Source organism: Chelonia mydas, chromosome 5 (genome assembly GCF_015237465.2).
Source record: "Chelonia mydas isolate rCheMyd1 chromosome 5, rCheMyd1.pri.v2, whole genome shotgun sequence".
In the NCBI taxonomy this organism is placed as follows: domain Eukaryota; kingdom Metazoa; phylum Chordata; order Testudines; family Cheloniidae; genus Chelonia; species Chelonia mydas.
Genome location: NC_051245.2, coordinates 23,029,487 through 23,046,441, shown reverse-complemented (window position 1 = coordinate 23,046,441; position 16,955 = coordinate 23,029,487). Strand labels below are relative to the sequence as shown.

At 40.4% G+C, this 16,955-nt stretch overlaps 1 long non-coding RNA gene across 1 annotated transcript; it reads right to left on the bottom strand.

The window, feature by feature from the left end:
• Window positions 1-11,478: 11,478 nt before the first annotated feature.
• Window positions 11,479-16,549, bottom strand: LOC122465973. The gene is made up of 2 exons (XR_006291133.1): window positions 16,464-16,549; window positions 11,479-12,030 (listed from the first exon to the last, which is right to left on the bottom strand). It is a non-coding gene; the product is annotated as an uncharacterized LOC122465973 (long non-coding RNA).
• Window positions 16,550-16,955: the final 406 nt, after the last annotated feature.

Here is a 16,955-nt window from a genome sequence, read left to right as displayed (position 1 = left end):
CCTAACCCATCCAATCATATAACTCTAAGGACAGTTTGGCTCTCTAGCCATCAGAAATTTCTATTTCCATGAGTTCCTGACTTGGAGGTTCCAGGGAGATTCCGTGTACAGACACCTTGTATGACACATATACCTGCTGGACCTTGCTAGAATGTGAACATTTCATCCTCATGGTATCTAGGCACGTGGTATGCAGAGCATATCCATCTATCGAGGTGAGAGAACTTGCTCATTGGGTAAAAAAGAAAGCTATTCTTTTAGATAGGATAAGAGCAACTCAGTTAAATCAAATAGTTCTATTTCCCCTCAGACAAATCTGTCATGCTTAGAACTGTTTTGATGCTGCTCAAGACTCTCATTTAAATGTTGCATTGGTGGTTTATTTGAAGACTACTGATGCACCTTTGCATAGCACAGATGTCCCAACAAAAATCATAGAATCATGGAAATGTAGGGCCTGAAGGACCTTGAAAGGTCATCTAGTCCAGCCCCCTGCTCTGAGGCAGGACCAAGTATACCTAAATCATCCCTAACCATATTCAAGCATGAGATACAGCTGAGAGATTTATCTCATCTGCTTTCTTCTGTCATTAGCCATTACACTCTAAATTATGTAGTTAAAAAAAAATCTATGCTTGGAATCAATTTCTGCTTTTCTGGCTGCCACCTCATCTTGCCTTATGGGTAAGAACTGAAATGTCCTGGAGCTCAGTAGCTACCCCTGGGATAAGGGTGGAACTTGGTGCTTTAGGGAGAATTCAATTCTCTTGGTGCTTTAGGGATAATTAAATTCTCTTTGTGGATTCAAATATTCACACCCATATCAAAAGATTAATGAATGAGAAATGTTGATAGGAAAGGGTGTTCCAGCTTCCACAGGAGGTAGAAAGAGAGGGGCAAAGGCAGCTGGAAGGATTCCATTCCATGCTGGAGCTGCAGGACAGAATGCTTGTTGATGTGTATGACTCTTTTTGCTCTTAAAAGAGATGCTAGTCTTGATTGTGTAGGACAGGAGATTCGGTGGGGAAGGAAGCAGTAATGGAGGGATATAATTTTGTTTAACATTGTCTAGAGCTGGGCTCACTGTTTATTATGAATATTCATTACAAATTTGCCTCTTTTTAATGCATCATCAGGAAGACTCCTAGTTTCCTTTGAATGTATCTGTTATTTGTAAGTGATTGCCAAATGGTGTGGTGAAAGAGCTTAAGAGCATGGGCTGTTCATCAACTGTTCACTTCAGCTATTTGCAATGGGTTGTGTGCTTGGTCACCTGAATCCAATCAGGCTGGATGGCAAGCACCTCTAGCCCACGGTCAGGGGAAGTGCATAGCTGCACCATCTTAGACAAAGCCCAGGGAAGGAATTGTGATCCTTTTTTCCTCTTTGTTCCAGGCAGGAAAGTAATCTGTTATTTGCCTACTTCCCCTTCTGCACTGGATCAACTCCAATAGTCAGCAGGTTGCAGCGGGAAACAAAGTCTAGTCCCTGCCCACTCCCTGTCCTCCTAAGCAGTTGATGGAATGTTGGTCCCCTGGAGCCTCCCCAACCCCTGCACCAGTCCCTGTGTGACTGGTTCCCCCTGGGGTGCCACCTGGAAGTGGGGTACCACTGAGCCCCCTGACCCACCAGCCTGGGCTCCCTTTACACTGTACTGCTGTGACACGCTGCCCAGCCCACATACAGGTAGGGACACACCCAGCTGCAGTTATATCCAAATGCTGTGACCAGCCCTGCATGGGAAGGCTCCAGCTAGGGAACTTCCCAGCTACTCAGGCATGCACCCCCTCTGGAGTGTAAACCCAAAATTATACCATCTTGTGATACACAGGGAACTGTACAGCATAAGCTCATGAAATTCACCCCCTCCCTCAATGTGGAGAGGAATACACAACAACTTTATGACTCCCACACACTGGTTTTAGACAAAGCAAAAACAAGTTTATTAGCTACAAAAGATAGATTTTAACTGATTATAGCAAACACATCAAAACATTATCTAGCAAATAAATAAAATTGCAATCTAAGCTTAATATACTAAAGAGATAGGGTGACGATCTGCTATTCATATCCAAAGAGATGATACAAGCAGGCTGCAGATTCTTAAGGGGCAAGCTACACTTGCTTACAGTTTAGAATCCCCAGGTGTTCCATTCACAGGTTAAAAATCCCTTTAGCCTGGGTCCAGCACTTCCCCCAGTTCAGTCTTTGTTCCTCAGGTGTTTCCAGGAGTGTCTTTGGGTAGAGAGTCAGTGAAGAATCACAATGATGTCACTCCCCTGCCTTATACAGCTGATCTGGGTTCTAATCACCAGGCTGTTACACTGTCATTTTGATGCTCATTCCTTTACTCCCTCCTCCCGCGCTGAAGCTGTTCCACTGTTGATAAATAAGGAAAGACTCATTAGGCCAGCGTTTCTTTGTGAATCTAGCTGTAGGTATCACTATGAATGGAGGTAGTAATTCCTGTTTGTGCTGCCATTGAAAAACAGCTGAGACAGATGAAAACACTGTGGAGAGCAATAGCAACCCCTGTACTTGTTAGCTCTTGCTTTTTGTTTCTCTTTTGGGTTGCAATGCCTATTAGTGATACCAGAGAATTTTCTCAAACTCCATTTTGTGTCTCTAGTTTCCATTTTGACTAAGCAAAAGTCACTCCACCACTGGAAGCTGTAGGTCACACATGATTGGAAGCTGCAGGTCACATGATAGGTCAGCAGACCATAACTCTGACGTAAAAGCATGAATGAATGTGTGGTATAATCATGAACGGGACGTGTAGTAGTAAAAAAAAAATGTATCTAGAAAGTTCTGACAGGACAATGTAAAAGGCAGATGGTTAGGACGGCTGAGTGAGGAGCGGAGAGAGGATGAGCAAGTGAGAGGGTGGGAACCAGGGTCTCAACCTGTATTCTGCTATAGTCCGTGAGTTACTCAGGGAACTTAGGACTCAGGTAGTATTACCTGGCTAAGTATGTAATAACCTCAAAATGATAGCAAAAATGTTAGAGTTAAGCAATAGTGCGAAAATGTTAGGAAAAGGGCTAGAGGATTTTGTTTTAAAATATGGGAATGCTCCTTGGAAACCTGGTACATTTTTCAGACCTGATGCACATCACTGGCTATGTAAGCAGTGGAATCAGTGGATTAAGCCCAAGAAAAGGAGAATCTTTTCAGGAGCTCTGGATAAAAAGGCTAAAAAGAGAATAAAGATATAGTAACCAGCTGGTTGGCTAAGAGGTCTGATATGCCTGGGATAGCAGGAACAGATATCTCAGCTATGGTTAATAATTTAAGAATACAAAATTTAGAAGAATCAGAAAGGTTGGGAGATTCCCTAGATCAGATCCCGCTGTACTTGGAGTTTTATCGTAGGGAAAAGGCTCAGTTTAAGGTGGAGATCTCCACAAGGGAAAATTATAGAGGATGCGCTGCAGATTGAAAAGCTGCAGCACCCTTGTAATAAGCAGCAGCAGAAAATTAAGTGAACAAGACCGCTGTTTAAGAGAAAAGAAGACTGCCACACAGGCAGCAGCAGCTCTGGTTCTGGATTCGCAGGGCTAGCGGATTGTAACTGACCATGCACATTGCTGGCAGAAAACAACTTGCTTGGAAAAGGAGCTGCAGGCTGTGCGGGTAGTTAACAATGCAGCTCATGCTCAGGGAAGCGGTGCGGTGGTGAGCATTGAGACAGCTATACTCATAATATTGGAAAAAAGGAACAGGGTTAGCCCTAGTAAGAGTTCAGAGAACTTTTCTAAATTCCCCTATGGAGGTAATGCTAATTGCCTAGAAAAGGAAGCGGTGAAGTCTTTTTTTCCAGGAGGGGATACTTTCCTGAAAAGAAACAGTCATTAGAGGAAAAACCAGAGCCATGTATAACTTGGGAATTGGTGTATGGAAATTCAGAGTTAATTCAAAAATTGGAATTAGATTTGGTAATGGAAACCACAGTCGTATGTACTAATTCAGGTGCTGTTGTGAATAATGTAGGGAAAGTTGTATTTAAAATACAAAAGAAAGGATGGCCATGCCTGAGAAAAAAGCCTGAAAAGGTATCAGAAGTGACCTTCACTAACAATGGTCCTGAGGGGAAAAAGGGACCAGCGAGGTAAACAGAATGGGGAAAATGATAGGAATCCTAGCAAAGTATAGCAGAGGACTCCTGAGCTCTGGAGAAGATTAATTTGGAAGGGATTATTACAGTATGAAAGCAGGGATCAAATTGACAGGTTATCTACTGCAGAACTGCTCCAAAGGCTAACAGACCATGAGGGAACTGAATCTACAGCTCCCCCGCCTTCCAAGGAGATAGCATAGGAAGGTCAGACGATCCCCCCAGGGTTAGCACAAGATCAAGCTGGCTTGGTGGCATATTTAGATAAAGATACCCAAGGAAGACCCACAGTGCATATGCTGTTTAAGGAAGCAATCTGTTAAAATACTTTGGTAAACATAGGTCTCACCTATTTCTTAAATGGTCCAATAAATAAGTCAATATTCTGAATACAGGAAAGATTAAAAATAATGCAGGTATTAATAAATTTTCCTTTTACTTTATCATGCATATGTTATAGTTGTTTAAATAGTTGTTAACCACATTAAGCAAAGATTACACATAGTAGGACACCCCTAAAGCTTGGCACAGATGGAAAGAATGATTAGAACCACTTAAAAAAAAAAGCCCTAAGAAAGGTAGTAAATAAAAAAAAATCAAAATGGTTCCATTCCATTCTAAAGCAATGGAAGGAGAATCCTGAGGAAAAAGTTGTAAAATAGTTAAGTGAATAGTTGTTTAGAAACAAGATCATAATTAATAATAGTCTTAAGGTTAGTATCATTTAAAGTGATTAAACTTACCCTAATTATACTTCTTTAAAGAGAGAGAGAGAGAAAATGCACGAGAACAAAAGGCAGTTGTAGAGGACCCATGAGGAGAAATGTCAAGGAGAAAAAATATTGAAGGAAGGAAACAGGAGTTCACACCCCCCCTTCAGAACTTTTTGATTTAGAAACCCATCCCACCCCCTTTTATTTTATTCTTTTGAACCTTATTTATAAGAACTCCCTCCCCGACAACCTTCATATTTCGATCAACTCCATCCCCTGGAATTTCTTTATGTTGAATAACGCCGTCTGTTACAGGTACATCCGGACAATATTTCACAGTTATTTGACAAATGGGGGAGGCCTATGGTGCAAGTAAGCATAGAGGAAGGAGTATGTAATCAAATCATGTATGTGGGTATGGGAGCCAATTGCTCTATTCTAAGCACTAATGGAAATGTAAGTATATTATTGATTTATTTTACATCCAGTAAAAAAAATATGGGGAATTAATAATATCACAAGTATAATCCCCTTTAATTTATATATGAAGGTACAAATAGGAAAAAAGAAAATTAAAGACAATTCAGACTAATGGATATGGGGACCCATGGGGTGGTTCTAAATTAATTTAATTTCTCAGCTTTGTTCTTCAATTGATTTAGTTAATGGGGTATTAAGGAGAACAAATGTCTGTTAATTTCAAAGTACGGATATAGTTGTATTTTAATGTTTTTTTTTAAATAAAAGTTTGGTGTTAATATATTTTAAAAGGGAAAAATAAAAATAAAAAAAGATTGTCATTAAAGGTAACTTGAAGAAAGTAGACTTTGTTTTGTATTTTTTAAAATTCAATATAAAAGTTGTTTGAAAAATAATACTCCTGCCAAAAGGGATGAAAGAGTTTGTCATTTTTTTATATCGATAAGAAAAACAACCCAAATGATACAAGATGAAGTCTTATTCATCCTGTCTCTTCTTGGCATTGGGGTTTTTGGACCTTGGTATGCTGGTGTGTGTTCGGAGAACGTACCACCAATGAAAAGGATCCAAATGACATATGTGATTGGGATGGATCTGTCAAAATGGGGAATGGCATACCAAAAATCCATAGTGTAATAATGTAAAGGGGGAATGTGATTTACTTTTCACAGCAGGAGGGGATGAGAACTTTTATTATATGGGAGAAGGAAAAGCATATTTCCATATTAGGAAATCTAGTGACGTAAGAATTTAAATAGAGAATGTTACAATGGTACTGTAGTAGCAGGTACCTAGTGCACCAACCAAAGTATTCAGGAAATAGAAGTGGAACAATGAAAATATACTGTACCCACAATTGATTTATATGGTAAAGAAATTACATTCCAGTTCCAGGAGTGCCTTGAAGTAAATCAGGGACTGTCAGAGAATATATTAACTCAGTTAAAAAATGACCCCAATTGTACAGTTTAACAACCAATTGAAAAAAACAAGTGTGAGATATTAAATTAAAAATGAAGATTGTTAATAGAAATATTATAGAAAAAGCTGAAGTAATCCAAAGTCAGTATGCCATCGTTGGTGAGAACTACTATGGGGATGGTCTCCTACTGCTCCTGGAATCTTAAATAAAATGTTGCATCCCATTGTATTGTTAATTGCAATACAAATTATTTGTATGTCATCTGTATTATTAATATGTTGTTGGACTAAAAATGTCTATTAAGTTACAATCAGTCCAGGAAAAGTTGGAAATTGAGTGGAAATTGGTTTATTAAGAAATAACTTAAGATTTAAACAAATTTGTGCAACAGTTTCTGTACATGTATTAAGGTTTAATGTGAGCAATTAAAAGTTACCCATTTATGTATTTGTAATGCTTGTTAAAAATTTATTTACAACAGTTTTACCCTAGTTTTGGCCAAAGCCAATACATGAAGTTATGATCACTCTCTGCCACCTTACCAGTGAAATTACATGAATGTTAAGGTAAAACAAAAGCAACTTTGCATCTATTATAAATAATTCTAGTGCTTCAGATATTGATGGTAGTTGAGATGCTTATATTAAAAGAGACTGGTGAGGCAGAATCAGGAGTAATAAGGTATTGTGCCAACAAGAAGAAAACGCGCTCTGTCTCAAAAGGAGAGCCTTAAGCCAATGTTGGACAAAGCCAAACACCCACTGAACTCACTAGTGAGTGATGATTCGATATAAGTATCAAACCATCAAGGAGGGGACTGATACCAGAGAAATTCCTCAGACTCGATTTTGTGTCCCTAGCTTCCATTTTGAATAAGCAAAAGTCATTCCACCACTGGAAGCTGCAGGTCATATGATAAGGTTAGCAGATAATAACTCTGAGGTAAAAGCATGAATGTATTGTTAAAAAAATAACGAATGTGATGTGTAGTCATAAAAACAAAGAATCTAGAAAGTTCTGACAGGACAGTATAAAAAGCAGATGGTTAGGATGGTTGAGTGTGGAGCAGAGAGAGGACGAGAGTGGATGAGTTGGCAGGGAGTTGCTGAGAAACCAGAGAGGAGGAGTAGAGCTGATCGAGAAAGGAAGAGCTAATCAAAAGAAGCAGCAACAGAACGTCAATAGGACAGAGTAAGCCTGCCAATTTTAATCATAGGGTAGTATTAGTTTGTGTGTGTGTGTGTGTGTGTGTGTGTGTGTGTGTGTGTGTGAATTGTAATTTACTATGTAAAATTTAAGGTACATTTAAGAATGGCTGTCAGCGATCTGTAGCAGACTGGCCATCTGTTGCAGAGCACACCCACTTAGAATCATTTGAACTGCATGTTATTGTCGTTTAAAATACTCTTGAACTTGCAATAAGGGATTTGTGTTTTCTCTAGGTTTTGGGGTTATTACTGTAATTAGGGATTATTTACATAAATAAAAAGATGCCTTGTTTTGGAAAGAATACTGTCTGTGTCAATCATTTATCAGAAGGCTGTATCTGTGTCCTATATTTCCTTAGCTACCTTTGATACCCATAACCAAGGAAGGACAGATTAAGGGGGCAATAGGCAGGTTATTCTAGGGGCACCCGGTTTTTCAGGGTAACCTTATCTCCTAGAGACCAGTACAAATAAAAGGACCTGCATCAGCAACACCAAGGCCAAATTGCTTTTCCATACAATTGCTGAAAAGCAGAACATTTCCCCTAAATCTTCCATTTGTAAATCATTTATTTTCTTGCTGGAGAAAGTGAGGGAAGTTTTTATGGCATAAAGCTGCTGGTTTTGAACACAAATAATCACAACTTGAAAAGGAATAGTTTGGCACATAAACAATTTGCTTGTATAGCAGGCTGAGCCTAACACTAACCCTGCTGCTACTAGCTTACTACCGAGGACTGTCCATGATCAGCCTCTTCTGAAGCAAAAGAGGACGAGTCCTGCAAACACTCACTACCAGCTGTAGTGCTCACTATTACTCTGACAAGAGTCTGCCTGCTGCTTTGCCTTTTTCACACCGCAAAGAGATTGAGGAATTTCTCTAGGATAGACACAGGGTAGGGCAGATTTATGCAACCCCTGCTAAAAGAGTATGCAGGGGCAGATTGACGCTAGAAGGGCAAATGGCTGGAGTGCTCCATGCTGTCTGTTCTGGGCTTTAGAGCAGCCAAATGTAAAGCTATGCCAGCTTCAAAAGCAGCCCAGTGTCCCTGACTTACAAGGTTGTCTTAAAGGCAACTTTGCCGTCCTGCTATCTGGTCTGCACTTTCTGTACAGGTTCCGGCCTATTGATTTCAATAGGACTATCCATGTGTAAAATAAACTATACTTAAATGTTTTTCAGGATTGGGTCCTCTGGCTTCAGAATTTTTATCACAAGCCCCTATTCCCAGGGAGCAGATTTGCATGTGGGAGTGTTGTGCATAACCATAATCCAGATGCACATGGGCCAGCTATTCCCTTCAATGGTAAAACCTGATGCTGCTCCCTCTCCACCCAGGCCAAACAAACAAAACACGAACACATGGCCTGCCCCAAAACCTGGCAATCCCCAGGGATTTGTGTTTCCCATATAGGTCTCCTTTCTATACTGCTGCCTCCTGTAAACCCCAAGGTTTCACATTCAGCAATGGGCCCCCATGACTTCCACTGACACACACCCCACTAAGACTTGCTTCTTTCTCTATTTCCATATGCAGGCTTTTCCGGTTGCTAAACAGTTCCTGCCTTGAACCTTGATGGCTATTTCTCTCCCCTAAAGGCAGCTAGCTCCCACCTGCTTATCTGAGTAAAGTTCTAGAAGAAGCTATAGAGCAGAGCCAGCCTTAGCTGAGAGGCAGCTGATAGATTCTAGGAGAGGGGGCAGTGTATAGACAGGAAAGGTGCTGCTGTGCTTCAAGAAGAACAGCCTCCTGCTACCAACAGTTCTGCGACATTGGCAGGGACAGATATAGAGAAGAAAAACTGTCCTCGCCAAAGCAAGACTCTTGGCAGGTATGGAATTGCAAAAAGAGCTGTAGAAATGTTTTGTTTCAAATTGTTTATTTCAAAAGACCACTAGCTGAGAGGGGATTTTCCCTATATCAAGCATGTGCTTTTACAAAAAATAATTACTAGGATTTGGTAACCATCTGGAAAAAGGGTGGTCAAGTTGAAATTTTTCTTGTTCAGGTTCATTCACGCCTGCAAATTAATTTTGTTTGCCGTTTTATGATCATAAGTTATTAAGTGTTCATGCAAAGCATTAACGATAAAAGCAATCCAAGAGATGGGCTATTATGTTTCCAAATGCAGCAACGCCCAATGACATGTGTCAAAACTGGGATTAGTTCAGACAGGTAAACCTCTTGTTATTTGACATTTGCCAGCTTAATTTCTAAGCAAATGGACATATTGTTCCACTGTGCCAGTGAAGGATTATTGGGAAGAAGTGCTGACAGATATAGTCATCTTATAAGCATGTTGAAATGCTCAAAAATCCACAGGAGTATATTGCTATGCTTATATTAAGCAAACTTCCCTGAATTGATGCATAGTTGCAGTCTCTCATTTATTAGTTGATGTTTATAAGCATTCCTATGACTCACAAAGCATTCAGGAGATGGGGAAAATGGAGGCATACAGTGATTAAGGTCAACACTGTAACAGAAGAGGGCCCTGAAAAGGTCTCCCTCATTTTACACTGAGAGAAGTAGCATGGGCTTTGTTCGGTCTCTGCAGTTGCAAAGGGCACTGCCAGCTCTGAGGGGAATAGAAAGACATATTTCCCTCCTTATTGAGAGCATCTACAGCAAAAAACAAACAAACATGATGTGTTCTTAAAATTGGGTTAGCTAACCTGTGTCAGCTAGCACTGAAGAAACAGCAACTCAGCTTTTAATTCAGGTTAGCAGCTTGAGTTCCCCAGGCTGCCATATAGGCTGGAGTTTAAATTGCTAACCCAATTTTAAAACCAAGTAGTTGTGTCTTCACTGCTGTTTTAATCTAAATTAGCTAACTCAGGCGAGCTAACCTGAATTAAGAATGTATCTGTTTTTGCAGTGTAGACGTAGCCTGAGAGGCAGAAACATCTCCTTACTCTTCCCCGCATAGAGTAGTGGCAACTTCTGTCCTGCATTGCTCTGCCAGAGCAAAAGAGAAGAGGAAGACAATCTTATTGGAATGTAGCACTTTACACCTAGGTGGTTTATGATAATTACTGCATTCCACCAGGATTAGTAGCACCATGGAACCCAAATATACTAGAGCAGAACTTCATCAAGGGCCAAGTTCTGAAGCCCTTAGACCTGGTCGACACCTGAAACTTAGGTGACAAATTCACACCCCTGAGAGATGTAGTTAAGCCAACCTAAACCCTAGAATAGACACTGCTAGGTCGATGGAAGAAGTCGATCGACCTAGCTACCACCTCACAAGGAGGTGGATTAACTACAGCGATGGAAAAACCTCGTCTGCTGCTGTAGCAAGTACCTCTACCGCGGCACTATAGCACCTCAGCTGCAGTGCCACAGCTGTGCCCGTAGTGTAGCCATAGTCATTTTTTTCCTCAGTCCTGACTCAGGCAAGCCATCCCTTAAAGTCAAGGGATGTCTTGCCTGAATGAAAGCTGATGCTGTGTACACACTACAGCTTATGCTGGTATAAATTACGTTGCTCAGGGGAGTGAATAAGCCACCCACCGAGCAACATAAGTTACACCGACCTAAGCGCTGATGTGGACAGCTGGAGTATTTAAATTGATGGGAGAGCTCTCTCCTGATGGCGTAGAGCATCTCCACTAGCAGCCCAGCTTCTGCATGGTTGTAAGCTGTGTAGCGTGGCCATAGCCTGAGTGAAAAGTGAGTCAGGGTTTCAAGATCTAACCGGCTAAGAGAAGTGCAAATCCACTAAAGTAATTTGGACTGTCAATCAATTTCATTAATTCATGGAGTTTAAGGTCAGAAGGGACCATTATGGTCATCTCGTCTGACCTCCTGCACAACACTGCCACTTTAAAACGTAGCTGTAAGCATTTTTCCTACCACATTCACTATAAATGGGTTTCACTGTATTTAATTATTGTTTTCTCTATAGAGAAGAATATACATGTGAACACAATATTTTCTATTCCGCCTTAGAGTGTCTTAAAAATGTGTGATTTTTTTTAAAACTGCCAGGGGACTATTTTCAAGCAAGTACATTCAGACATCTATAATATACGCAATTCAATAGAAACTTTATTTTTATAGTATAGTACTGCTCATACACATGTATGTTAACAGCTGTTAGAAGATCAGATGGTTCAGAAGATTTAGTAAAGGGGGCATGGAATCTTCTACCTCTAGCTGAAATGTCTACAAAAGTTCATTGGAATTTTTAACAAACTTGTTTTTAATTGCGTTTGAGTACCTGCTGTATTCATTTTCTACAAATATTCTCCGTATTGCCAGTTCTCACAAAATTTTAACGCAAACACCACAATTTTGTCTCCTGCTACAGGTGGTTTTGTGATGATGTGAATAGTTGCAGCCTTCAGGCAGTGTTTGGAAGATAAACCAGCCAGGGGGCTCATGAGACGATGCTCTGTAACATAAGGGAAGGTGCAGTAATCTGTGCATCTGGAGGCTGAGTTCTCGTCATAGACCTCAGCTTTCTGCCATTAATATTTCTGTCCTTCACAATTCTGTGAGCCAAGTTCTCATATTTCAGGGTTAACTATCATTCACCAATTTCCCACAGCCAAGAGCTTGCACAAGGTCACTACTGACCAAACTGTGAATAGAACGCAGGTTTTTAATGTAATAGAACCAATACACCTCCACTTTGCCACACAGTCTTTCAGAAAGAAAACATGGCAAATCAGATGTATGTGTAACCAGTGGTGAGCTGGAGCCGGTTCGCACCCGTTCGCGTGAACCAGTTGTTAAATTTTGAAGCTGATTTAGAACCGGTTGTTAAAGGGGTGGGCAAACTCTGGCCCACCTGAGCTCTTGGCTCGGGAGGCTCCCCTGAGAATCCCTTTTTAATTTTTACTCACCCAGCGGCGCTCCAGGCCTTCGGTGGCACTTCGGCAGTGGGTCCTTCAGTCGCTCCGGGTCTTCGGTGGCACTTCGGCGGCAGGTCCTTCAGTGCCGCCGAAGACCCGGAGCGACTGAAGGAACCGGTTCTTCCTTCTGGCAGCTCATCACTGTGTGTAATAACATGGCTAACAACACTAACAACATGGCTAAGTGTCATCCACTGCACCGCATATATAGATTTAGGACTGTGCTACTACTCTCAGGTTAAGAGAGCTGATTCTTTAGCTCACATGATGGAAGCTCGTGCTTCTACATGCAGGGGTCCTGGGTTCAGTCTCCACAAACAGCCCAAACGGGGGTGATATTACATCTGGCTTTGCTCTCTAACCATTAGACCACAATCTGCTCCCAGAGCCAGGAAGAGAAACAAAGAAATCAGATGCCCAGCATTCCTCTGCTGTCTCACAAATACTTGTGTAACCTACTAGCAATGTATGTGTTGTGCCTCCCTAGATGGGATGGGCCAGGTAGAAAACAATGGCATTGCTTTCCACTCTTCCCCTATGTTATTCCTATCGCTGAAGTGGAACATAACAATGGCAGTACTGGGTTAGACCAATGGTCCATCTAGCCCAGTATCTTATCTCCTACAGCTGCCAGTGCCAGTTGCTTCAGAGGGAATGAACAGAACAGGGCAATTTTGAGCTATCCATACTGTGTCATCCACTCCCAGCTCTGGCAGTTTCAAGGTTTAGGGACTCCCAGAGCATGGGGTTGCATCCCTGATTATCTTGGCTAATAACCATGGATGGTCCTCCATGAACGTATCTAAAGATTTTGAACCCAGTTGTAGTTTTGATCTTCCCAGCATCCCTTGGCAATAAGATCCACAGGTTGACTGTGCGTTGTGTGAAGAAATACTTTCTTTTGTTTGTTTTAAACCTGCTACCTATTAATTTAATCAAGTGACCCCTAGTTCTTGTATTATGTGAAGCAGTAAACAACAACAACAGTTTCTTATTCACTTTCTCCACATCTTTCATGATTTTATAGACCTCTATCATATCCCCCTTAGTCGTCTCTTTTTTTAAACCGAACTACCCGAGTCTTTTTAATCTCTCTGCATAGGGAAGCTGTTCCTTACCCCTAATCATTTTTGTTGCCTTTTCTGCACCTTTTCCATTCTATATATAATTTTTAAGTTGGGGCTACCAGAACTTCATGCAGTATTCAAGGTGTGGACATACCATGGATTTACATAATGACATTATGATATTTACTGTTTATTATCTATCCCTTTCCTAATGGTTCCTAACATTGTGTTAGCTTTTTGGACTGCCACTGCACACTGACCAGCTGTTTTCAGAGAATTAGCCAGGATGATGCCAAGATCTCTTTCTGGAGTGGTTCCAGCTAATTTAGACCACATCATTTTGTATATATAGTTGGGATTATGTTTTCCAGTGTACATTACTTTGCACTTATCAGCATTGAATTTCATTTGATATTTTTCAGAGTAACAGCCGTGTTAGTCTGTATTCGCAAAAAGAAAAGGAGTACTTGTGGCACCTTAGAGACTAACCAATTTATTTGAGCATAAGCTTTGGTAATTACCAGCAGGAGAGTGGGGTGGGGGGAGGTATTTTTTCATGCTTTGTGTGTATAAAAAGATCTTCTACACTTTCCACAGTATGCATCCGATGAAGTGAGCTGTAGCTCACGAAAGCTTATGCTCAAATAAATTTGTTAGTCTCTAAGGTGCCACAAGTACTCCTTTTCTTTTTGCGAATACAGACTAACACGGCTGTTACTCTGAAACCTGTCAAAAAAGCCACATTGACTCTTTCCCAATATAACGTGCTCATCTATATGTCTGATAATTCTGTTCTTTATTATAGTTTCATCCAATTTGCCTGGTACTGAAGTTAGGTTCACTGGCCTTTAATTGCCAGGATTGCGTCTGGAGCCTTCATTTGAAAAAAAATCAGTGTTACATTAGCTGCCCTCCAGTCATCTGGCACAGAGGCTGATTTAAGTGAAAAGGGCTGTGGGTTCAAAATCTGTTGATTAGCCGTATAGAGATTAAAAATACCTATAAGTATAAAAGCTGTGATTCTTGGAATTATTTTACTTTGGAAAATATTATGCTTAGAAGTGAATTTGGATGCTGTGCTGATATCTTTTACCGTTGCATTTTTATTATTTGCATTTGGTTAGAAGAAGCTGTCCTTTTAAGACTAGGGTATGGAAGATTTCGAGTGTGTGGGAGATTTTGACTTTGTATCCAGAGAAAGACAGACCCCGCTTGTGTGAACTCCAGAGTTCAGAACTTGACTTAATAAACATATCTTTCTAAAAAGCACTCCTTATTCTAGAAAGTGGAAAAGCATTTATGGGGGACTGGTTGTCTGAGGGCACTGCTAATGAGCTATAGGGCTTTTTACCTGTAGGTCACCAGTTTGAATCCTACCAGTTCTGCAGGAATTAAAAAGGTAGCCCATTTGCTTGATGTTTGGTAGTCCCTCTGTTGAGTATCAGTTCCAGCTCCCAAATCATAAATTCACCATCATGCTTTGCATTAGATTGTAAGCTCTTCTGAGCAGACTGTCACTTATTTGGTGTTACCCACTCTCACACTTTTATCACAAGTCTCACACTATTTGGTGTTCTTCTTAAAGTCTTATCTCCTGGAGTTAAAGAAAATCTCAGCTTTCATTTAAAAAAAAAAACAAAACGGTAAATTTCTAGCCCTCATGAGTGCAAAAATAAGTTTGAAAGGGACTAGAATGTCCCCTAAAGATTAAAACAATGAGAAGGCATGCAAAAAGAACATCAAATTCACTTTATTTTTAACATCTCATGATTTTAATCCCATCTCATAATGTTGGTGGTCCTGAGTCATGATTTCTGAATGCATGGTGCTGACAATACACTTATTATGTTTGTACAATATTTACAACAATGGGGACCTGATCTTGGTAGGTCCTTTAGTGAGAGCCACCCCAGCACCAAAAATCATCTCTCTCTTTAAATTGGCAACATCATAACGGTCACTCAGGCCCTGGGGGATGGGAGTAGTAGTTCCAAAATCAGAAGACAGGCCAGAAAATATGATTTAATCTTTTTGAAAATGTCATGATTTTTAACCTATCTCGTGATTTTTGGTGGTGTGACTGATGACTTTTGAACTTTTGTTTTGGCACTACTATAGTCATACAGCTGAGATTTATTAGCATAAATACTAAAAAAAGGCAAAGTTTAAATTTGACTGTGCAAATATTAACTGAAAGCAAATTTTGAATGGCATGACCAATGATAATTTTTAATTGCATATTTAATATTCAAATATGCCAATCAAAATTCACACTATTGCTGGTTAATTACATGAATTGCCACTATTGCTGTCAATTACATGAACTGACAGAATACTATGTGATTCTGTAACAATCCAAAACACCATGGATCTTAAGTTTCAAATATTCATAATGAACCATGGGCAAACAGCCTGTAGACTAAGAATTATTTCTTAAAGACACTGGTGCATTATTTTGAACAGTGAATAAGCTGGTTCCTATATTTGAGTGAAAAATCATGACCTTTCTTCAGCACAGAGAACAACGATCATCCTTTTTTATTCTTTTACATACCTAAAGGGTTGAATAGATATCTGATAGTACAGTGCAGCTGCAACAGTGCTAACATTGGGTGAGGGAACTAGCATTTGCCAGTGAAAAAGTAAAGACATTAGTTGAGTCTACACTATTGGGTTAAGTCAACCTAAGTTACGCAACTCCAGCTATGTGAATAACATAGCTGGAATCCACATAGCTTAGGTCGACTTATTGCAGTGTTTTCCCCTCTTACAATATTAGTAAAAGCATTGTGATATGTTTCTCAAAGCACTAGCTCATGGGTTCAAGTAAATACATGAGAATCTGAGCTGTCATTGACAAAAGTAAGTTTTTAGCCCTCATGGTTGCAGAGAAAAGCTTGAAAACATGACCTGAGAGTAAAAAAATACATAAACCAGAAAGCAATGCTTACAAAAATCTCATAATTCTTTGGGCAATTTTATGTTTTTCTGGGGACTGATTCATGATTTTTGAACTCTAGGGTCTGGCAATTCTATTTCTTGGCTTCCCCCAAGCACTATGTCAGCTCATAGCTATATAGACATGGATTTACCTGATGAGGAAACATCAGTCTCTTTGTCTTTTCAGCTTGATCCAAAAGAAGTCTGTAACTAAAACCACCAGCCGCTCCCTAGCAATGGCTGCTGTTAAGAACCAGCCTGCCCACTTATAGCCAATTCAGAGGTTCACAGGTGCGGCAGTAAGCCATCAACAAGAACTGAGATGATGTGGGTAATTTGCTGCTGTGCACCAGACACGAGTCAATGGTCACTAGCTGAAGGGAGTTCCAGAATAGTTTGAATACAGGCTCCTCAGGAGCTGAAGCCAGAGGTTCAGATTCTACTCAGAGATTTGGGAAGTTTCATGTCTGACTGTTTTTCTTTTAGATTCATAGATACTATGGTCAGAAGGGACCATTATGATCATCTAGTCCGACCTCCTGCACAACGCAGGCCACAGAATCTCACCCACCCACCCTGCGATAAACCCCTCACCTATGTCTGAGCTATTGAAGTCCTCAAATCATGGTTTAAAGACTTCAAGG